Source organism: Dermacentor andersoni, chromosome 7 (assembly GCF_023375885.2).
Source record: "Dermacentor andersoni chromosome 7, qqDerAnde1_hic_scaffold, whole genome shotgun sequence".
In the NCBI taxonomy this organism is placed as follows: domain Eukaryota; kingdom Metazoa; phylum Arthropoda; class Arachnida; order Ixodida; family Ixodidae; genus Dermacentor; species Dermacentor andersoni.
This window is the reverse complement of record NC_092820.1, coordinates 1,286,976-1,304,157: the sequence shown is the minus strand read 5'-3', so window position 1 is coordinate 1,304,157 and position 17,182 is coordinate 1,286,976. Positions and strand designations below refer to the sequence as shown.

The window sequence follows — 17,182 nt, the reverse complement described above, 5'->3', positions numbered from 1 at the left end:
GAAAGCGCTGAATACGAGGTCGCAAAACATCTAAAGGTGATTTTCCCAACAAGGTTACAAGTGGTTTGTGGTCAGGTTCAAACAAAATTTCAAGACCTTTGATGTACCCTTCGAATCGTTCTGCCGCCCAAGTCATTGCCAACGCTTCCTTGTCAATGTGAGAGTATCTGGTTTCGGCAGGCGTCAACGAGCGTGACGCAAATGCAACAGGTCTTTTTTCATTGTTTGGTTGAATTTGCATCAGTACGGCCTCCAAACCGAATGATGACGCGTGAGCGGAAAGAATCGTAGGGTACTTTACATCATAGTTAGCCATGACGCGCGTCGAAGAAATAACGTCTTTGACGTACGACAGCGCTTGCTCTTGGGCTGGTCCCCACGTCCATTCGGAACCTTTCAAAAGCAAGTGACGCAAAGGCGCCGCTTTCGAAGCCAAATCTGGTATGAATCTTGCCAGATGATTAGCCATCGAACGTCAGACACGTTAGCTGGCGTCGCCAGTTCGTTGATAGCACTAACTTTTTCAGGATCCGGCTTGATGCCATCTCGACTAAGCGCACAGCCAAGAAATTTTATCTCAGTTACCCCAAAAGAACACTTTTCTTTGTTTAGCGTAACGCCGGCACTTGCGAGATGATCTAAAGTTAGACGCAGGTGCTCCTCACGTTGAGCCTTGTCGTTGCCAAAAATGAGCACATATTCCATGTTTATCACGCCTGGGATTCCTTCAAGTATCTGCGACATCTTTTTCTGAAAGAACTCGGGTGCTGACGTTATTCCAAACGGCAGTTTTTGAAAACAGTATCGCCCAACTGGCGTTATGAACGTAGTTAACAACTGGCTTTCGGGCGACAACTTAATTTGAAAGAAGCCAGAATTGGCGTCCAACTTTGAAAACACAGATGCCCCACTTAAAAGACCGAGGCTATCATTCACTGTCGGCATGACATAGCGCTCAGGAGTACACTTTTGTTTAATTGCGTCAAGTCAACGCAAATACAACCGTTCCAGATGGTTTGAGTACTGGCACAATTCCTGCACATTATTCTGTTGGTTCCTCTACTTTTGCGGATCACACCGTCTCGCTCCATACGCTCGAGCTCCTGCTTAACTCGGTCACGCAAGGGTAAGGCTATGCGACGCGCAACATGAATCGCAAAAGGTATCGAGTTCGGCTATAGTCTAATTTTGTATTCTCCTTTTATCGCTCCTAGACCACTGAAAAGCTGCGGGTAGGAAGCTTCGACGGCGGTTGCGCTACTGACCGAGTCTGCGAATTTAATAACTTCCAGAGCCTCAAGCGCTGGGAGACTCAAAAGTACGGAGCGTAATGGTGAGACCACGTACACGATTTGCTGGACAGTGTTTTGTTTCCACTGGATAGTGGCATGAAACTTTCCAAAACATTCAGTGGCTCATTCGACGGGTCTGTTAGGATGAGGTCGCGCTTTTCTAGCCTGGTAGGCAAACCGGGAAACGTTGAGGGCACAACGGAAACTTCGGCACCGGAATCTAGCGAACACCGGAGCGCCGTTAATGACGACCTCTACATACCGAGAATTAGAGTACTCCCTGTTCACCGCGCCAACGAAATATGCGCCCTTGTCCACATGGAGAGATGACAGTTGTACCTTCTTTCCATCACGTGCAGCCTTTTTCCGACATACAGCTGCAAAGTGTCCGGAACAACCGCAGTAGTTGCATTTCGCTGTTTTTGCTGGGCACGAGGCTCTGGGGGGCGCTCCTTGACCGCATTTGGGGCATGACCCGGGGGTGCCTGGTCGGTAGGACTGCGCTCTGGGGCGCCGACCTTGTATTCCAGGTGAACAGTGCTTTGACGAGCTGCCCGAGTGCTGTCCTGAAAAATTCTTCCCGGGCTGCCCTTGCTTGCTGACCGCGTCAGGATTGCTGGTCGCCGCTACCAAGGGTTCGTCGTCGGTTTCTTGCAGTTGCTGCTGCTGTCGTTGGACGGTCTCCTTTAAGCGCGCTTTCCTTTAAGAAGAAGCGTGCTTTCCTTTAAGCGCGCTCCTTTAAGCCAAATTCGCATCCATTTGAAGCGACTTATAGAGCTTAGCATCCCTGAGGCCGACCACGGACCTGTCGCGAATCATGCGCTCTTTTTCCTTGTAGTCGCACCGGTCCGGCAGCGTGTGCAACGCGGTAACGAATTGGTCGACTGCCTCTCCAGGTTCTTGAATGCCACGGTGAAAGCATGCGCTCTCATAAACAAGGTTCCTTGCGGCAACGAAGTGCTTGTCGAACTTCTTTCTGACGACTTCGTATTGCTTCTGTTCTTCATCGGGTAATGCAAATGTAGAGAAGATTTCTCTTGCTTTCCGGCCCATCGTATAAAGTAGAGTCCGGACCTGCGCTTCTTCACTCCCCTCATTTAGGCCTGAGGCGAAGCGGTAGTCACCAAAGAGTTGGATCCAAGAAGGCCATTCGGACGTCTGGTCGAAGTCAAACCTTAGCGGAGCTGGAACCGCGAACATGCCGTGAAAGGGCTTCACTGCATTGCCTTCTGACATGGCGCCGGTTGAAGAAGTTTAGGCTACGCCCCTCGAATGCCAGAGAATCCCACTTCTGACACCACGTGGTGTTTCGGCCCTAGCCGGACGCCGAGCGCTGCGGGCAGGAAAGAACAGCCTGGCTCCGATCCCGGCACGTTAAGAACAACCTTTGTTTCACGCAAGCAGCATATCTATATAGCAAGCACTCATGTGACAAGTGACGTCACGGACAGACAACGTTTCAGGCATCAGGGCGAGAGCGCCCGATAACGCAGACACAGGACACGCGGCACAGGCGCTATCAACATAGATAGGGACATGAGAGAGTGACATGGACGCAGCGCTTTGTGCGTCTCAATCTCTCGTGTCCCTCTATTTTTAGCGCTGCGCCCTTTTAACGCGACAGCGTTAAGGAGCTCGTGTCGCAGAAAAGCCGGTGTCGGCGGCGTTGACCGTCAGCGAAAAATCCCGGAAGGCATTTTATAAATAAAAACAACTTGCAAGATGGGCTGGGTGGTAATCGAACCAGGGTCCCCGGAGTGTGAGATGGAGCCGCTACGACTCAGCCATGAGTTCGATCGTTCAAATTGGGACAAAAGCGCCTCTAGTGAATGCGGTGTTGCCTTAGAAACGTGTCGTAGAAATTTATACTGCTGTTTATATCGGTAGTTATGAGCATGTAAATTACAGAAGTCGCAGTTAAATGCGTAGCGAAGTACGTTTCCGCTACATTTCTACTGCGCTTACCGCGACCGCAGAGCCATCTTGCGGTAAACACAGAAGACCCCCTCCTCGCAATGTACGGCGCTGCCCCGACAGGTGGCGCGCCACGCGCGCATTGGGTTTCAGGACTTACTTTTAGAAATGTGGTTGTTTGCTTTAAATCAGGGGTACAATCAGGACTCGATGGGAACCAAAGGTCAGTGGGTGGCCTCGCTTTCGGCGCTCACGGGAAGACTACAAATGCAGCTGTGCAGGGTGATACAGGCTGGACTAGTTTTGAAGTGAGGGAAGCTCGCAGTAAAATTGAGTATGAAGAACGCCTGAGGAATATGGAAGAAAGTTAATGGGCTAGGAGACTGTTCAGGTATCTGTACAGGAAAACCATTGATTCACAGTGGAGGAAAAGAACTAGGAAGCTTACCAGCAAGTATGTGGCCTGCAGGGTGGGAACACAGCAACAAAAATGGTCAAGCGGAAAGTTAGAGAGGCTGAAATAATCTCATGGGTGACGGCAATGGAAAGGAAACCTGCCATGAGTAGCTACTTAAGAGGAAAAAACGAAATCAGGAAAGAAACAATTTATGATAACTCAAATGGAAGCTCATTACTTTTCGAAGTGAAATCGGGTTGCCTTAGAACACGCACCTATAAAGCGAGATATAAGAAGGAACACGAAGCATGTGCTTGCTGCGGTAAAGCTAGGGAAACTATGGAGCATGTTTTATTAGAATGTGAAGACGTCTACCCAGTGGTCGATTTAGGCACCACTGGCCTCCTTGAAGCCCTTGGGTTCAGCGGGACCAGTGGAAATGTAAACAGGTCCGCAATAGGCATTAGTAAGAGGCGACTGGAGGAGTAGTGGATGAAAAGTAGGGAAACGACAAAAAAGGGAGACGTACAAAAGCACAGTTAGCAATAGGGGATCGGAAAATTTGGTTGTGGGAGTTCATAGTGTTTATTTGTTTTATTTTTTATTGTTTAACTTAGGTAGGACATTGGGCAGTCTAATAGCAAGACCTTGGTGGCGCAATCCACCGCCCCGTTCCAAAGGGGACGCTCATAACATCCATCCATCCATCCGGGGCTGTGCGGGGACCGGTACGAGGCGCGTCGCGGCCTGGCTGTCCGTGCCGATCACGACGTTTGGCTCGCGTAGATCGTTTCCCCCTCCGAGACACCGAGTTCTTTGGTTCGTTCCGCTTGCTCAGGCGCACGTTTCGTTGCCGCGCCGAACGCTGCGTTGCTCGACGCTCACCGCGTGATTGGTGGGTGCAATGTCCGATGTGAGGAGCCTCGTAAGTGATCGCTGCGCCGTATCGCATTGTCTTACACCCCTTGGCGGGTCGACGGGAACGCTGTCGCGATCCACTCTTGAAGGCGAAGCTTAAGCGTCTTCCAATTTTGTTTCTAATGAATGACCAACAAGCCCAAGCTTCCACGCTGGGTCATGCATAAAGTTCACATACGCATATATATACTGCAAGTACACATAAATATTACCAAAGATTGTGCTGTCAAACCCTGAGTTTGTTTTGGCATGTGGCAGTAGCAGTAGGTGGTCTTCTACGACAGGTGGCAGTACCGTTACAGCACCATCATATAATGCGCTTGGCACATTATAGCCTGCATGGGTGCTGCACTATAAAAATCCGAAATCATCAGCAGCAGCAGTGGAGCATGAACTGAAAAGTGCACACACCATTCCGTTCCACTGCGAGCGACTTTCATTGATCTTTATTTATTTTATTTATTTATTTATTTCCAATACTGTGAGCCCTGCCGGGCTGTTACAGGGTGGCAATACAGAGCACAAAGTTCACTCAAGAAACGCAATGAAGTTTTCTTCCAAAGAGTCAACCATGTTATTGCTCGGAAACACACAAAAATTACCCCTACCTCCTTCCTTTTTTTGCTCTTCCTGAGCTGCGCTACTAGCCTAAAACAGTCATGACATACCAACTCGCCCAAACTGCCACGCTTTTGACAAAAATTCAAGTTATTCCGTTCAACAATTGCCTTGACAATGAAATAGTGCTTAAAGACATCAACTCTTGGCGCATAATGCATTATAGCGTAATTGTGGTTAGTTCGTGGTGAAACCCTTCGAGGAGGCTTCAAATACAAACTGGAATGCCGGTTCAGCTTATTCTGATAGATTTGATATAAAAACTTAAGGCGTGCGATTTTCCTGCGCACAGCCAACGTAGTGACACCAGCCCTGGCGAGCATGGAGGTTACCGAGTGCGTTTTGTCGTAATCAGAAAAAATAAACCTAACCGCCATTCGCTGAATGCGCTCTAGTTTATCTGTTATGTATTATTGATGAGGGTCCCAAATTATGCAAGCATACTCTAAATTTGGTCTAACAATGGTAGTGTATGCCTTAAGTTTAATATCTGGTGCAGCATCTCTCAATTTACGCCGTAACAAACCAAGCTTGCGCTGGGCTGATCTACATATGTTTTCGACGTGTTCATTCCAGGTGAGGTTACTAGTAATTGTTACGCCAGGATATTTCAGCTTTGTGGAACGCTTAACTACATTATTATTTACAGCGTACGAAACATCAATCGAGTTTTCTTATTCGTAACTGTCATGCAAACAGATTTATCAAAATTGATTTGCATGTGCCATTTTTTCACACGTTATAAATTCGACATAAAGCATCATTTAGCCGTTCTTGATCAGAAACACTCTTAACGCGGCAAAGCAAGAGGCAGTCATCGGAAAACAACCGCACTTCAATCATAGGATGTACGTCAGTTGCGATATCATTAATATACAGTGGGAACACAGTTGGACCCAAAATCGAGCCCTGAGGTACACCTGATGATACAGGAAGGAAAGAGGAGCACTCGCCATCTATTTCAACAAACTGTTGTCTGTTGTGTAAGTAAGCCTGAATCCACTTAATAATTTTTGAATTTACATTATACCCTAAAGCTTTTCAATTAGCTTGCTATGGCTAACCCTATCAAATGCCTTTGATAAATCCAGAGCGATGACATCAACTTGTTCGCTACAGTTAGGGGCGTCTGCAAAACTGTGTATTGTTTCGAATAATTGCGTGACAGTTGACAGACGCCTTCGAAAACCATGTTGTTTGTTGTAAAAAATGTTATTGTTTTCAATATAATCTACTAACTTATTACTAATTATCTGCTCTAAGATTTTGCAAGCCGTACAAGTTATGGAAATCGGACGGTAGTTCCTAATGTCTAGCCTGTCTCCAGCCTTATAAACAGGCATAATCCTCACTAATAACCATTGACTTGGTAATGCACCATTTATTAATGACAGAGAAAAGATTTTAACCAAGAAGCATGCAATCCATTCACAGTATCGCTTTAAATACTCAATCGGTATTTTGTCAGGACCAGGAGACTTTCTTATGTCCAATTTTAGCAACATGTTGACTATACCTTCTTTAGAGATAAAAATGCTATCATTAGTATGGTCCTCGCATTCTAAATCTATTGCAGTACTCTCATCTCTTCGGCTGAATACAGAACCGAAAAAAGTGTTGAATTCTTGGGCAATAATTTGGGGATTGTTGCACACGGTATCATTTACAACTATTCCATTGATTGAAGGCTTTGATTGGGCAACGTATTGCCAAAATTTTTGATGTGATGTTTTAAGGTAATTAGTCAGTGTTGTAGCGAAAAAATACGTTTTAGACGCTCTTAATTTCTGGCGAACTTGAGTGCTAAGGGCCGATATTCTCTCAGGATGTTTTGGTTTTCGTTGCCGCGCACGACGTAGCTGACGTTTTAAATGTATTAACTCACGAGACACCCATGGATTGCTTTTATGTAAACGCTTAGCTCTTTTTAGGACAAACAGAGATAATGAACTGGTCACCACCTCTGTAAAATACCTCGATAATTCATCTACATCATTTTCTTCCGGCATACGGTCTAAAGCCAATTCTAAATAATCCAAGACGGCCGTATCATCGGCTCGGTTAAAATTATAGACATGAGCTATCCGGTTTTTATTTAAACATTTTATATTTTTTAGAGGGGCTACGACCATTTTATGGTCCGAGATTCCTTCCCTCACTTCAATATTATATTCAAAGGTACTCTCTGATAAGAATAAGAGGTCTAAAAGGGCGCTGGAATTTCCTTGAATTAGCGTAGGTTTCTCGACCACTTTAACCAAGCCATGTTTCACCTTGATTTCCAGCATAAGTTCCGCATGTGGCCTCTCAAGTGTCCCAGGGATTCTTGCATCCCAATTTACTCCCGGTAATTTGAAATCACCCATCAAAATAACTTTATTTCTATCTGTAGATATTGTTAAATGCTGATCAATCTTCTCAAAGAACTCAATAAGGCCTCCCGGGGGTCTATAAATTACACCGATCACCAACGCGAAATGGTGAAAAAACAACTTACACCATACGCTTTCATGCGCATATATTGACGGCAGAACTTCATATCTAAGTGATTTTTTAACTAACAGTGCAACGCCTCCGCCTCTCGACGCCCTATCTGTACGCAGCACGTTGTATGCGCCGGGAAAAACTTCATCGTCTGCAATACCCTCATGTAGACCCGTTTCAGCTATTCCTAATATATGTGGATCATGTAATAGCGACACGCATTCAAGTTCGTCAACCTTTTTCACAATGCTGCTAGCATTTACGTTTATCAGCCTGAGTTCCTTGTCAGTCTTGGCCACGGGGGCCGGCGTTACTGCGCATCCTCACCCTACAGTCAGACTGGGCGTCCAATGTATAGGGGATGTCGTTAATGAAAAGGTGTCATGAACAAGCCTTACCTTAGATCCTTCATTTTTATCAGTTTTAGCCGATTGCCAGAGCAACTTTCTTTTTTGAAGCATTTCGTACGAGTAGTCGTCAGCGATACTTATCTTCGTGCCTTTCAGTTTCTTGCAGTTCTTGAAGATAGCTATTTTTTTCATTGTAGTCGTACAAGCGTAAAATAACGGGTCGATCACGGTCATCCCTTCTTTAACAAGTCTGAATTCTTTCAGCAGACGTCGGTTTCACACCAAGCAGTGTGAAAAATATGTTTCTGATGACCTTCTAAGTCTTCTCGCGTCTCGTTAACACTCTCGTTTACATCAAACACAATCAGATTGTTACGCCGGGCTCTGTCTTCAATATCGCGTATTTTTTGTTGTTGACGCTGAAGAGTGCTTTTCAGATTTTTAACAGCAGCCTCGATATTTGCCAACTTCACACCGTGCTCGGCAAATCAAGCTTCCCTTCAATGTGCGTCAGCCGTGCTTCTAGTAGCGTTTGTTTTTCCAAGATTTTTTCAAGCATTTCTTCAATAGGAGGACCCGGGTTGCTTTCTATGTCCCCGGCCAAAAGGAGTTCTAGGTACGACCATAGTGCATACAAAACATCATGGCACTTCACTGGGAGCGGCAGCACAACAAGGCACAAAAAGTTAGATCGTAACTGAGAAACATAGGAGTAGTAACGAACCTGTAAGGCAATCCAAGCGTGTCTAAACGACATTGTCGTTGTGGTGCCGCCGCTCCCACTGAAGGCGGTCGGGTACGGGTTGTGCCTTATATGCTCGATGCCGGTCGATGACGTGCTCCCGCCTGGAAGGTTCCGTTGGCTCATCTCGAGAATGTCACCATCGCCTGCTTGAAGCCATGATTAATCGGGCTGAAGTGGACTGTCGTTGCAGGTTGATACGGCGCTGGCGATTAGCGGCAGCATCTGTAAGGCAATCCAAACGTGTCTGAACGAAATTGTCGTTGTGGTTCGGCCGCTCCCACTGAAGGCGGTCAGGTACGGGTTGTGCCTCATATGCTCGATGCCGGTCGATGATGTGCTTCCGCCTGGAAGGTTCCGTTGGCTCATCCCGAGAATGTCACCATCGCCTGCTTGAAGCCATGATGAATCGGGCTGAACTGGACTGTCGTTGCAGGTTGATACGGCGCTGGCGATTAGCGGCAGCATCTGTAAGGCAATCCAAACGTGTCTAAACGACATTGTCGTTGTGGTCCCGCCGCTCCCACTCATTTTCTGGTAATGAAACTTGCTAACAATAGCTTGTCTTCCTTTTATGATGAATAAAGCATGAGCTGACAGGTGACAAGGCGCACACAGTCAGCTCCGCAATCCAGTGCTTATAGTCAGGGGGGCTCAGGGGTGCCAAGCCTTCCACTCGGCAGGCTAACTGTAGCACTGCAGCATCCATTAGAGAAGCGCTGGTGGTGATTTTATTACCAGTGGTGCTCCAATTTGTCTAATAATTTTATCGTGATTAATCGGTTCATGCAGCATGAACAAAAACAGGAAAGCAGGTATTGTCTTACTGCTGCATGCATTTCTCCAAGGCGCCAGATATGACGGTCTCCATCCTTCTTTGACTAAGATTCTTGGCATACTGTTTGATGAGCCATTTGAGTGCGAAGCTACCTGCTCATGAATTAGGGAAGGTTTGTCTTAGTTTCTTTAGGTTACCAGTTAATTGTCATTCGTTTAGTTGTGCACTACAAGTGCTGTGTTATACCAAAGACGCATGCATTTTGTGCACTGTTCTAGGTATGTAAGTGTGAAACCATAAAATATATTGTTGTAGTGCCCGAGGTAACCAGTAACCCAGAAAGCTTATCGTCGATAACATATCTACCCGAAGTCAGCAAGCACAAAGTGATTCACGCCACATTTTTCTTTCAACCCGTAAGATGTCATTTAGTCAATAGAAGCATCTGACTGTACAATAAGGATAGTTATGACACTATTAATAACGAGCTGAGCGAACTCTTTCCTATGTTCATGAGGTTATGTTCTATGTGCTCTACTAATGAAAACTGGACCATATTTAAAAACAAACTAGGTTATCTCATTGATAGGCTCATACCGAGAATAACATTCCATGGAAACCGAAACAAGCCATAGCTCACAAAAACACTTAAACTACCTGAAAACAAAAAGGAACGTCTCTTCCACTCAGCCACACTAAATGGACACCCTTCTACTTGGGGTAAATATTTTGTGGACAAGGACGTTTATCTGAAGGATACATGGAATGCTAAATCTTCATTTTTCCACAATGAACTGCCTGAGGTGCTTACACTCAGGCCTCGTCAATTTTGGCAAATATTATAAGCTCAGGACATGCGCATGATCAGCTTGATAAATGCGCATGGCGAAGTGGTCAGTGAGAGTGTGCTGACATTCTTAACGCAGCCTTTCTGTGTGTAATCATGAGACTCCAACTCCAGACCTTCCCACATCTGCTAACAAACCTGTGCGTACGTCACCAATTATGCTCTCGGCTGACGGCGTCACCTCGGTAATTGACAACATCAAGCTTTCATTGTCAACAGGCATAGGTGGTATTAACTCCAAACTTAAAAAAATATTAAACATGTACCTTCTGCCCACCTAACTTTGTGGTTTCCTAGCCACTCTCTACAGGCATTTTACCATCCGGCTGGAAAGTGGGCAAGGTTGTTCCAGTCTTCAAATCAGGCAACAAAGATACATCATTGAATTATCATCCTATATCATTAACTAGTGTCCCCTGCAATATAATGGAACATGTAATATACAGTACTCTGATACCATGAACTTTTTAGATTCAATCTGCTTTGTTCACCCTTGTCAACATGAATTTCGAAGTGTATTCTTACGAAATGCAATTGGCCATTTTCCTTCATGACCTGCATGTTAACCTTCACAGTAACCATGAGACTGGTGCCATATTAGCGAACATTATTTAACTGCGCGAACAAACGAACCACAAAGACAGCGAGGGACAAGGTCCCTCGTTGTCTTTGTCCCTCGCTGTCTTTGTGGTTCGTTTGCTCGCGCACTTAAACAATGTTCGCTAATATCTACCAACTCGCCCAACAACAAGTTCTTCTAAACTATGGTGCCATATTGCTGGATTTGGCAAAAGCATTTGACATGGTTTCTCATAAATGTTTGCTACTAGAACTGTCTCAGGTAAATTTACACCCCAACATTGTAAAGTGGACTTGACTAACTGCAGTTAGTCGAGCATTCTCGACTAACTGCTCCGTTTGTTCTCGTTGATAATCATTATCATAGCAGCCCCCCCATAATGTCAGGCATCCTGCAAGGATCTGTCTTAGCACCGCTTCTTTCTTTAATATATATTAACGATCTACCAACGCATGTATCCTCCATGATAGAGTGTATAAGCGCAACTGAACAAGGACGTAGAAAGAAACAGACACGCAGAGACAGCGCTTCACTTTGAACTATAGATTTTATATTCGCATGCATCGATGTATATATACTGATTTTGGCTTCTAGCGCGAAGGGAAACACGGACACAGAAAGGAGCAGACAGGACGAGCGCTAGGACGAGCTAGAAGCCAAAATCATGTTACCGTACCAACTCGCCCAACTGTCTATCCTTTTGTATATATACTGTACGAGCGGAAACAAGCGTGACAGGAAAAAAAACATTCAGTGGTGCATATCTGTATCATGTAATATTTGTATGTCTGCAGATAACTGTGTAATCTGCCGCACAGTTAGCAGTACACTTGACCACAGATTAATCCAGAACTACCTTAATAATGTACAAGAATGGTGTAATCGCTGACTAATGAACCTAAATGCTAACAAATCTAAACTTGTGTTTTTCACTTGCTGCCGTAACCCCCTCAGATGGATCTATTTCGTTGCTAATGTTCCAATTAGTGGGCTCGGCGAAGCGACGGGGATCATGTCTCCAATGCAGCGTTTCCTGTTTTCTGTCCAGGTTGCTCTGTTCGCCACTGCCGGTACGTCAACATTCTCAAGCACGTGTCGCCACTTTGGATCGGACGACAGCAAAGATGGCTTCATCAATGAAAGCTGTCCTTTATCGGACACGGACTTGCTGCCCGACATACGCAGTGTACCACTTCAAGAATTTCCTGAGAGAGCGATGTCACCAGCATGGCCTATAAAAGACTGTCCTCAGCGGTACTTCGGCAGGGAGTTCGGCGAGGCGACGGGGATCATGTCTCCAATGCAACGTTTCCTGTTTTCTGTCCAGGTTGCCCTGTTTGCCACTGCCGGTACGTCAACATTCTCAAGCACGTGTGGCCACTTTGAATCGGACGACAGCAAAGATGGCTCCATCAATGAAAGCTGCCCTTTATTGGACACGGACTTGCTGCCCGACATGCACAGTGTACCACTTCAAGAATTTCTTGAGACAGCGATGTCACCAGCATGGCCTATAAAACACTGTCCTCAGCGATACTTCGGCAGGGGGCTCGGCGAAGCGAAGGAGATCATGTCTCTAAGGCAACGTTTTCTGTTTTCTGTCCAGGTTGCCCTGTTTGCCACTGCCGGTACGTCAGCATTCTCAAGCACGTGTCGCCACTTTGGATAGGTCGACAGCAAAGATGGCTACATCAATGAAAGCTGCCCTTTATCGGACACGGAATTGCTGCCCGACATGCACAGTGTACCACTTCAAGAATTTCCTGAGACAGCGATGTCACTAGCATGGCCTATAAAAGACTGCTCAGCGATACTTCGGCAGTGGGCTCGACGAAGCGATGGGGATCATGTCTCCAATGCAACTTTTCCTGTTTTCTGTCCAGGTTGGTAGTGTTTGTTTGTACAGAAGTCAAGAGAGGTGCCTTGTATTTGTGCCGAGCCCACATATGGTTTTGAGCATTGTTTCTGAGTGCTTCTGTACATTGATACTACTGCTTTTCGGAGATGTTGAGCAAAACCCTGGTCCCAGTCTCTTTGTGCTCAAACTGCTTCAGCAACTTGTTGAAAGTCAGTAAGCTATACGCAGTGACTTGGCCAATGTGATCAGTAGGCTAGAACAGACAGAAAAAACTCTCGCAAGCTTTGGCATGCGCATGAACGAACTAGACAAAAAGGTGAATGAAATATCAGGAACGACACAGAAAATTCAACACCTACATGAAACCATAGCAGTAGTCCAGGAAACACTGAAATAGCAGAAAGTAAGGTTACTTGACCAAGAGGATAAAAGTCGAAGGAGCAACTTGATTGTGTTTGCCATCAAAAAAGACGAAAATGAGACTGAAGAAACGTTGCATCATAAGGTTATTGACGAAGTTTCTCTCTATAAACTTGGACTTACCTGTTCTTCAGTGGCGGGCATTCACAGGTTAGGTCGCTGAGCTGCGAATTCGCCAGTTATCTTGTACTTTCAGGATTACTTTGAAAAACGTGACGTTTGGCGCAACGTTGGAAAGCTAAAGGCAACCGGCGTGTCTATCCAGAACGACTATATTCTGCTGAAACAGTGAAGAGGCGTAAATTACTTTGGCAGAATGCAAAAAATGAAAGCGATAGTGGCAAGAAGGTTTCCCTTATTGACGACAAACTGCAAATTGATAACACCTACTACGTGTGGGATAATGCATCGAGTACACGGGTGCCAGCACCTATCAGAAGAGGTGATAGTTCTGAATGATAGCGGTTGCAGGAACAAGCACAAGAACTACGGCTGTTGTCCTTAAATGCCAGAACTATTATTTAGGATAAAACTAACATCCTTGAACTACCACACCTCTCCTATGACCCGCACATTCTTGTTCTTCGAGAAACATGGTTACATGATCAAGCAAATAATGATGAAATGTTCCCCCTGGCTCTCATGTTTTTAGAAGGGATCATGGTTCAAGGGGCAGGTCTGTCGCAGTTATTGTGAAGTCGTTTGTCCAGGTCACTGTCCTTGAAATTCCAGATCACGAAAGCCTGTTTTTAAATGTGTCATGTTGGGGCTTGACCTTATTCTCAATTAACATTTCTTGACAACTTATATGATCATTTGTTAACCAAGCTTGAAAACAATGTTATTATGACGGGGGATTTCAATCTGCCAGGCTTGGACTGGAGGCGTTTAGCATACGGGAGGTGTGCTTCTGGTGATGTAATTATGGGCGCCATGTTAGCTTTAAACCTTAACCAAATTGTGCATGACTGTACTTGTAAAAATGCTGTCTTAGATTTGTTCTTTGTAAGTGAATTGTTCTATAATGGTGAACTTGGAGTTGAGCCTGATATTTCTGATCACCATTTGCTCTTTCTTGTCTGTCCTACTGATCGCGTTGAGGGTACTCGAAATTTATCTGTTGCCTACATCCATGATTTTGACCGCGCTGACGACGCTTTTATTATTGATTATTTGGATGCTGTACTGCTGCGTACTAGTGAGAGTGATGTACACAGCTTATGGGAACGCCTCAGAGAAGGCATCATACTTTCTCTCACAAATTTTGTATTTCGACAGAGTGAGAAATAAGCGTAGAAACCCCTGGGTGAGTCGTGATATTATTCGTTTGAAGCGGAGGCTTAAACGTCTTAGGCAACACCATTCTATATCTTCTAAGTAGTTGCAGAATTTAAAACATGAATTAGCCCAGAAACTGTGCACTTCGAAATCTTATTATTTTAAGGTTACTCTTCCTTCATTTATAAAAACAGATCCCTGCAAATTTTGGAGTTACCTTGGTCATAGAAAAGAGGTCATAAGAGAAATTGAAAGGGAATATGGGAACCTCGTTACCGATGAGAAGGAAATAGCTCTGCTCTTTAATTGATATTTTTAAACTGTTTTGAGGGGCCTTTCAGATATGGTTTTTGATGCACCGAAACGATCCATCGATCCTAGCGAAGTTCCTGTCATTACCGCAGAAGGGGTTTCATCTTTCCTTCGTAAAATAAATATTCGGAAAGGTCATAGTCTTGACGGCATTCCAAGTGCTTCTTTAAAGCGTTATGCGGACCAGATCTCGGAGCACCTTGCTAAAATTTTCACTTATCTCTGGGTCATTCCACGCGAAACGTCCCAGACCCAAAAGTGACCGCCATTGATTTTCTTCAAAAAAAAAAAATATATATATATGGGCTACATGGCTATTGTGTGCATAAGCTTTCACCAAATTACTTTCGTCGAAAAAAATTTTTTCATCACATGAGTGCTCTTTGAAATTTCTACAAAGTGCAAAAGTTTGTTGGAGTGAAATTTTTTGATTCAGGTCTGGAACTAGGTGCAATAACAAATTTTATATTAGAGCATTGTATTGTGTGGGGATGCGTAACTCTCACGCGCCCCCAGATATCTTGTTTTCCGGAATAGCTCCTGCGGTGCCGTTTCGCCGCGTGGCCTGCGTGACGCCCGCGGCGGTCGATGTGGTTGGGGCGCAGTGCGAGAGATGGCGCGAGTGTTGCGCTGCTAGCGCCGCCTCCCGGCAGGGTTACTTGGGGGCGCAGGGGAGAACAGGCTGCCTCTTTCCCGGCGGGTCTGCGAACAGCGTGGACGTCCCGCGTGCGCGGCGACCCATGCTTCTGCGAGACCGCCTCGCGTGGCCGCCTTGGAACGCGCCATCGTTCACGTGGCCGTACACGCGAACGACGAGGCGTTGGGATCCAGCATGGGGCGAACACATTCGCTTGCTATCCGGTCGCGGTGAGTCGGACTTCTAGATTTGTCGCGCGCTCATCGGCATGTCTTGTGGATAGCAACTCGGCTAGCAGGCAGTGATCTATGAAAGGTGCAATAAATGCCCTTGTGATTGTTTGCACTACGCTGTTGTCGTTCCTTTGTCCCAAGAGTACGGGGGAGGAGAACCCCACAATTGACACGTGTACCCTTTATCGGGCGACCACGCTTCGCCGCCGAACAAATGTTATCGCACAGCGCGGGACGCACCTGCATGTATCCGAAGTTTCTGGAAAGTTATCGATGCTTCTATCCACTGTCTGTTGTCGCCGAACCTCCCAGGTAGCACAAAAGAGATACGTAACGTTTTCGTAGCGTTTATCCAAGACGATAAAAACGGGTTAAAGAAGACACGAATGAGAGAACTTCGGCGGGAAAACGTCGTATATTTATTTATTTGTAAAATACCTTACAAGGCCCCTTCTTGGGGATTGAGTAAGGGGGGCATACAATCAAGTACATACAATTAACAACAATAACAAATGAAAACAGCAGCCAAGTGCACAGCCTAAAAGTCATGAAACATATTAGCTACATAAAGCTGCATATGATTACAATAAAAAGGAGCAATATAAGTTAGTAACAACGTATAACACTGCAAGAAAAAGGCCAAGAAATAACACAGAGCAGTGAGTGTGATATTAATGGTTAACATGGGTTAAGCGAGTTCAGTGAGCTCTTGAATTTATCACGGTCAGTTTCCAAAACTATGTTGTCGGGGAGGTTGTTCCAGAGCCGAATGGCACGTGGAATTGCAGACGAGTTAAATGCTTCTGTGTTACCATAGATGCGCGTGAAGCTATGATGATTGTATAATCTGTGCGACGTGTGTGATGGCGTTTCTAGGTGTAAGGAATGTTTGTTAGTGTGGTGGGCGTATTTATGAAATAATGACAAAAGGGCTATGTCGCGACGATTACTTAGTAGCTGAAGTGACAGGTGAATCTTTATTTGAGTTACGCTAGAACGGTAGTTATAATTTCGGGAAATGAAACGTGCGGCTCTATTTTGGATTGATTCCAGCATCGTAATTAGGTAATTTTGATGGGGAGACCAGATTGGAGCGGCGAACTCAAGTCGAGGGCGAACAAATGTTTGATATGCCAGTTTGCGGATAAGTGGAGGTGAGTACCGAAGGTTACGTCTCAGGTAACCCAGTGATCGAGAAGCACTGGCACAGATGGTAGTAATGTGAGAAGTCCAGGAGAGGTTTGTTGAGAGATTAACGCCTAGATATTTAAATGATGAGGTCCGAGATAATGGGACATTTTTAATACAGTAAGAATAGTCCAAGTTATTGCGTTTGCGGGTGAAGGACATCACTTTACATTTTGATGAGTTTAGAGTCATTAGCCAGGTGTCACACCAATTAGTGATTTCGTTAAGATCATTTTGGAGGATCAGGTGGTCATCGGAGGTGTTAATAGAACGATAGATAATGCAGTCGTCAGCGAAAATGCGCATGCATGATGATAAGTTATTGGGTATGTCATT

General features: G+C 45.3%; 1 long non-coding RNA gene and 1 pseudogene across 2 annotated transcripts in view; one reads left to right on the top strand and one right to left on the bottom strand.

The window, feature by feature from the left end:
• Window positions 1–1,641: 1,641 nt before the first annotated feature.
• On the bottom strand, window positions 1,642–2,389 carry LOC129386045 (uncharacterized; annotated as a pseudogene).
• A 9,777-nt stretch (window positions 2,390–12,166) lies between these two features.
• Window positions 12,167–17,182, top strand: part of LOC140219372 (uncharacterized) — a 127,520-nt gene continuing 122,504 nt past the window's right edge. For both annotated transcript variants that reach the window (XR_011895586.1, XR_011895585.1), the window contains exon 1: window positions 12,167–12,803. This is a non-coding gene — a long non-coding RNA (uncharacterized lncRNA). The remainder of the gene's footprint in view (window positions 12,804–17,182) is intronic.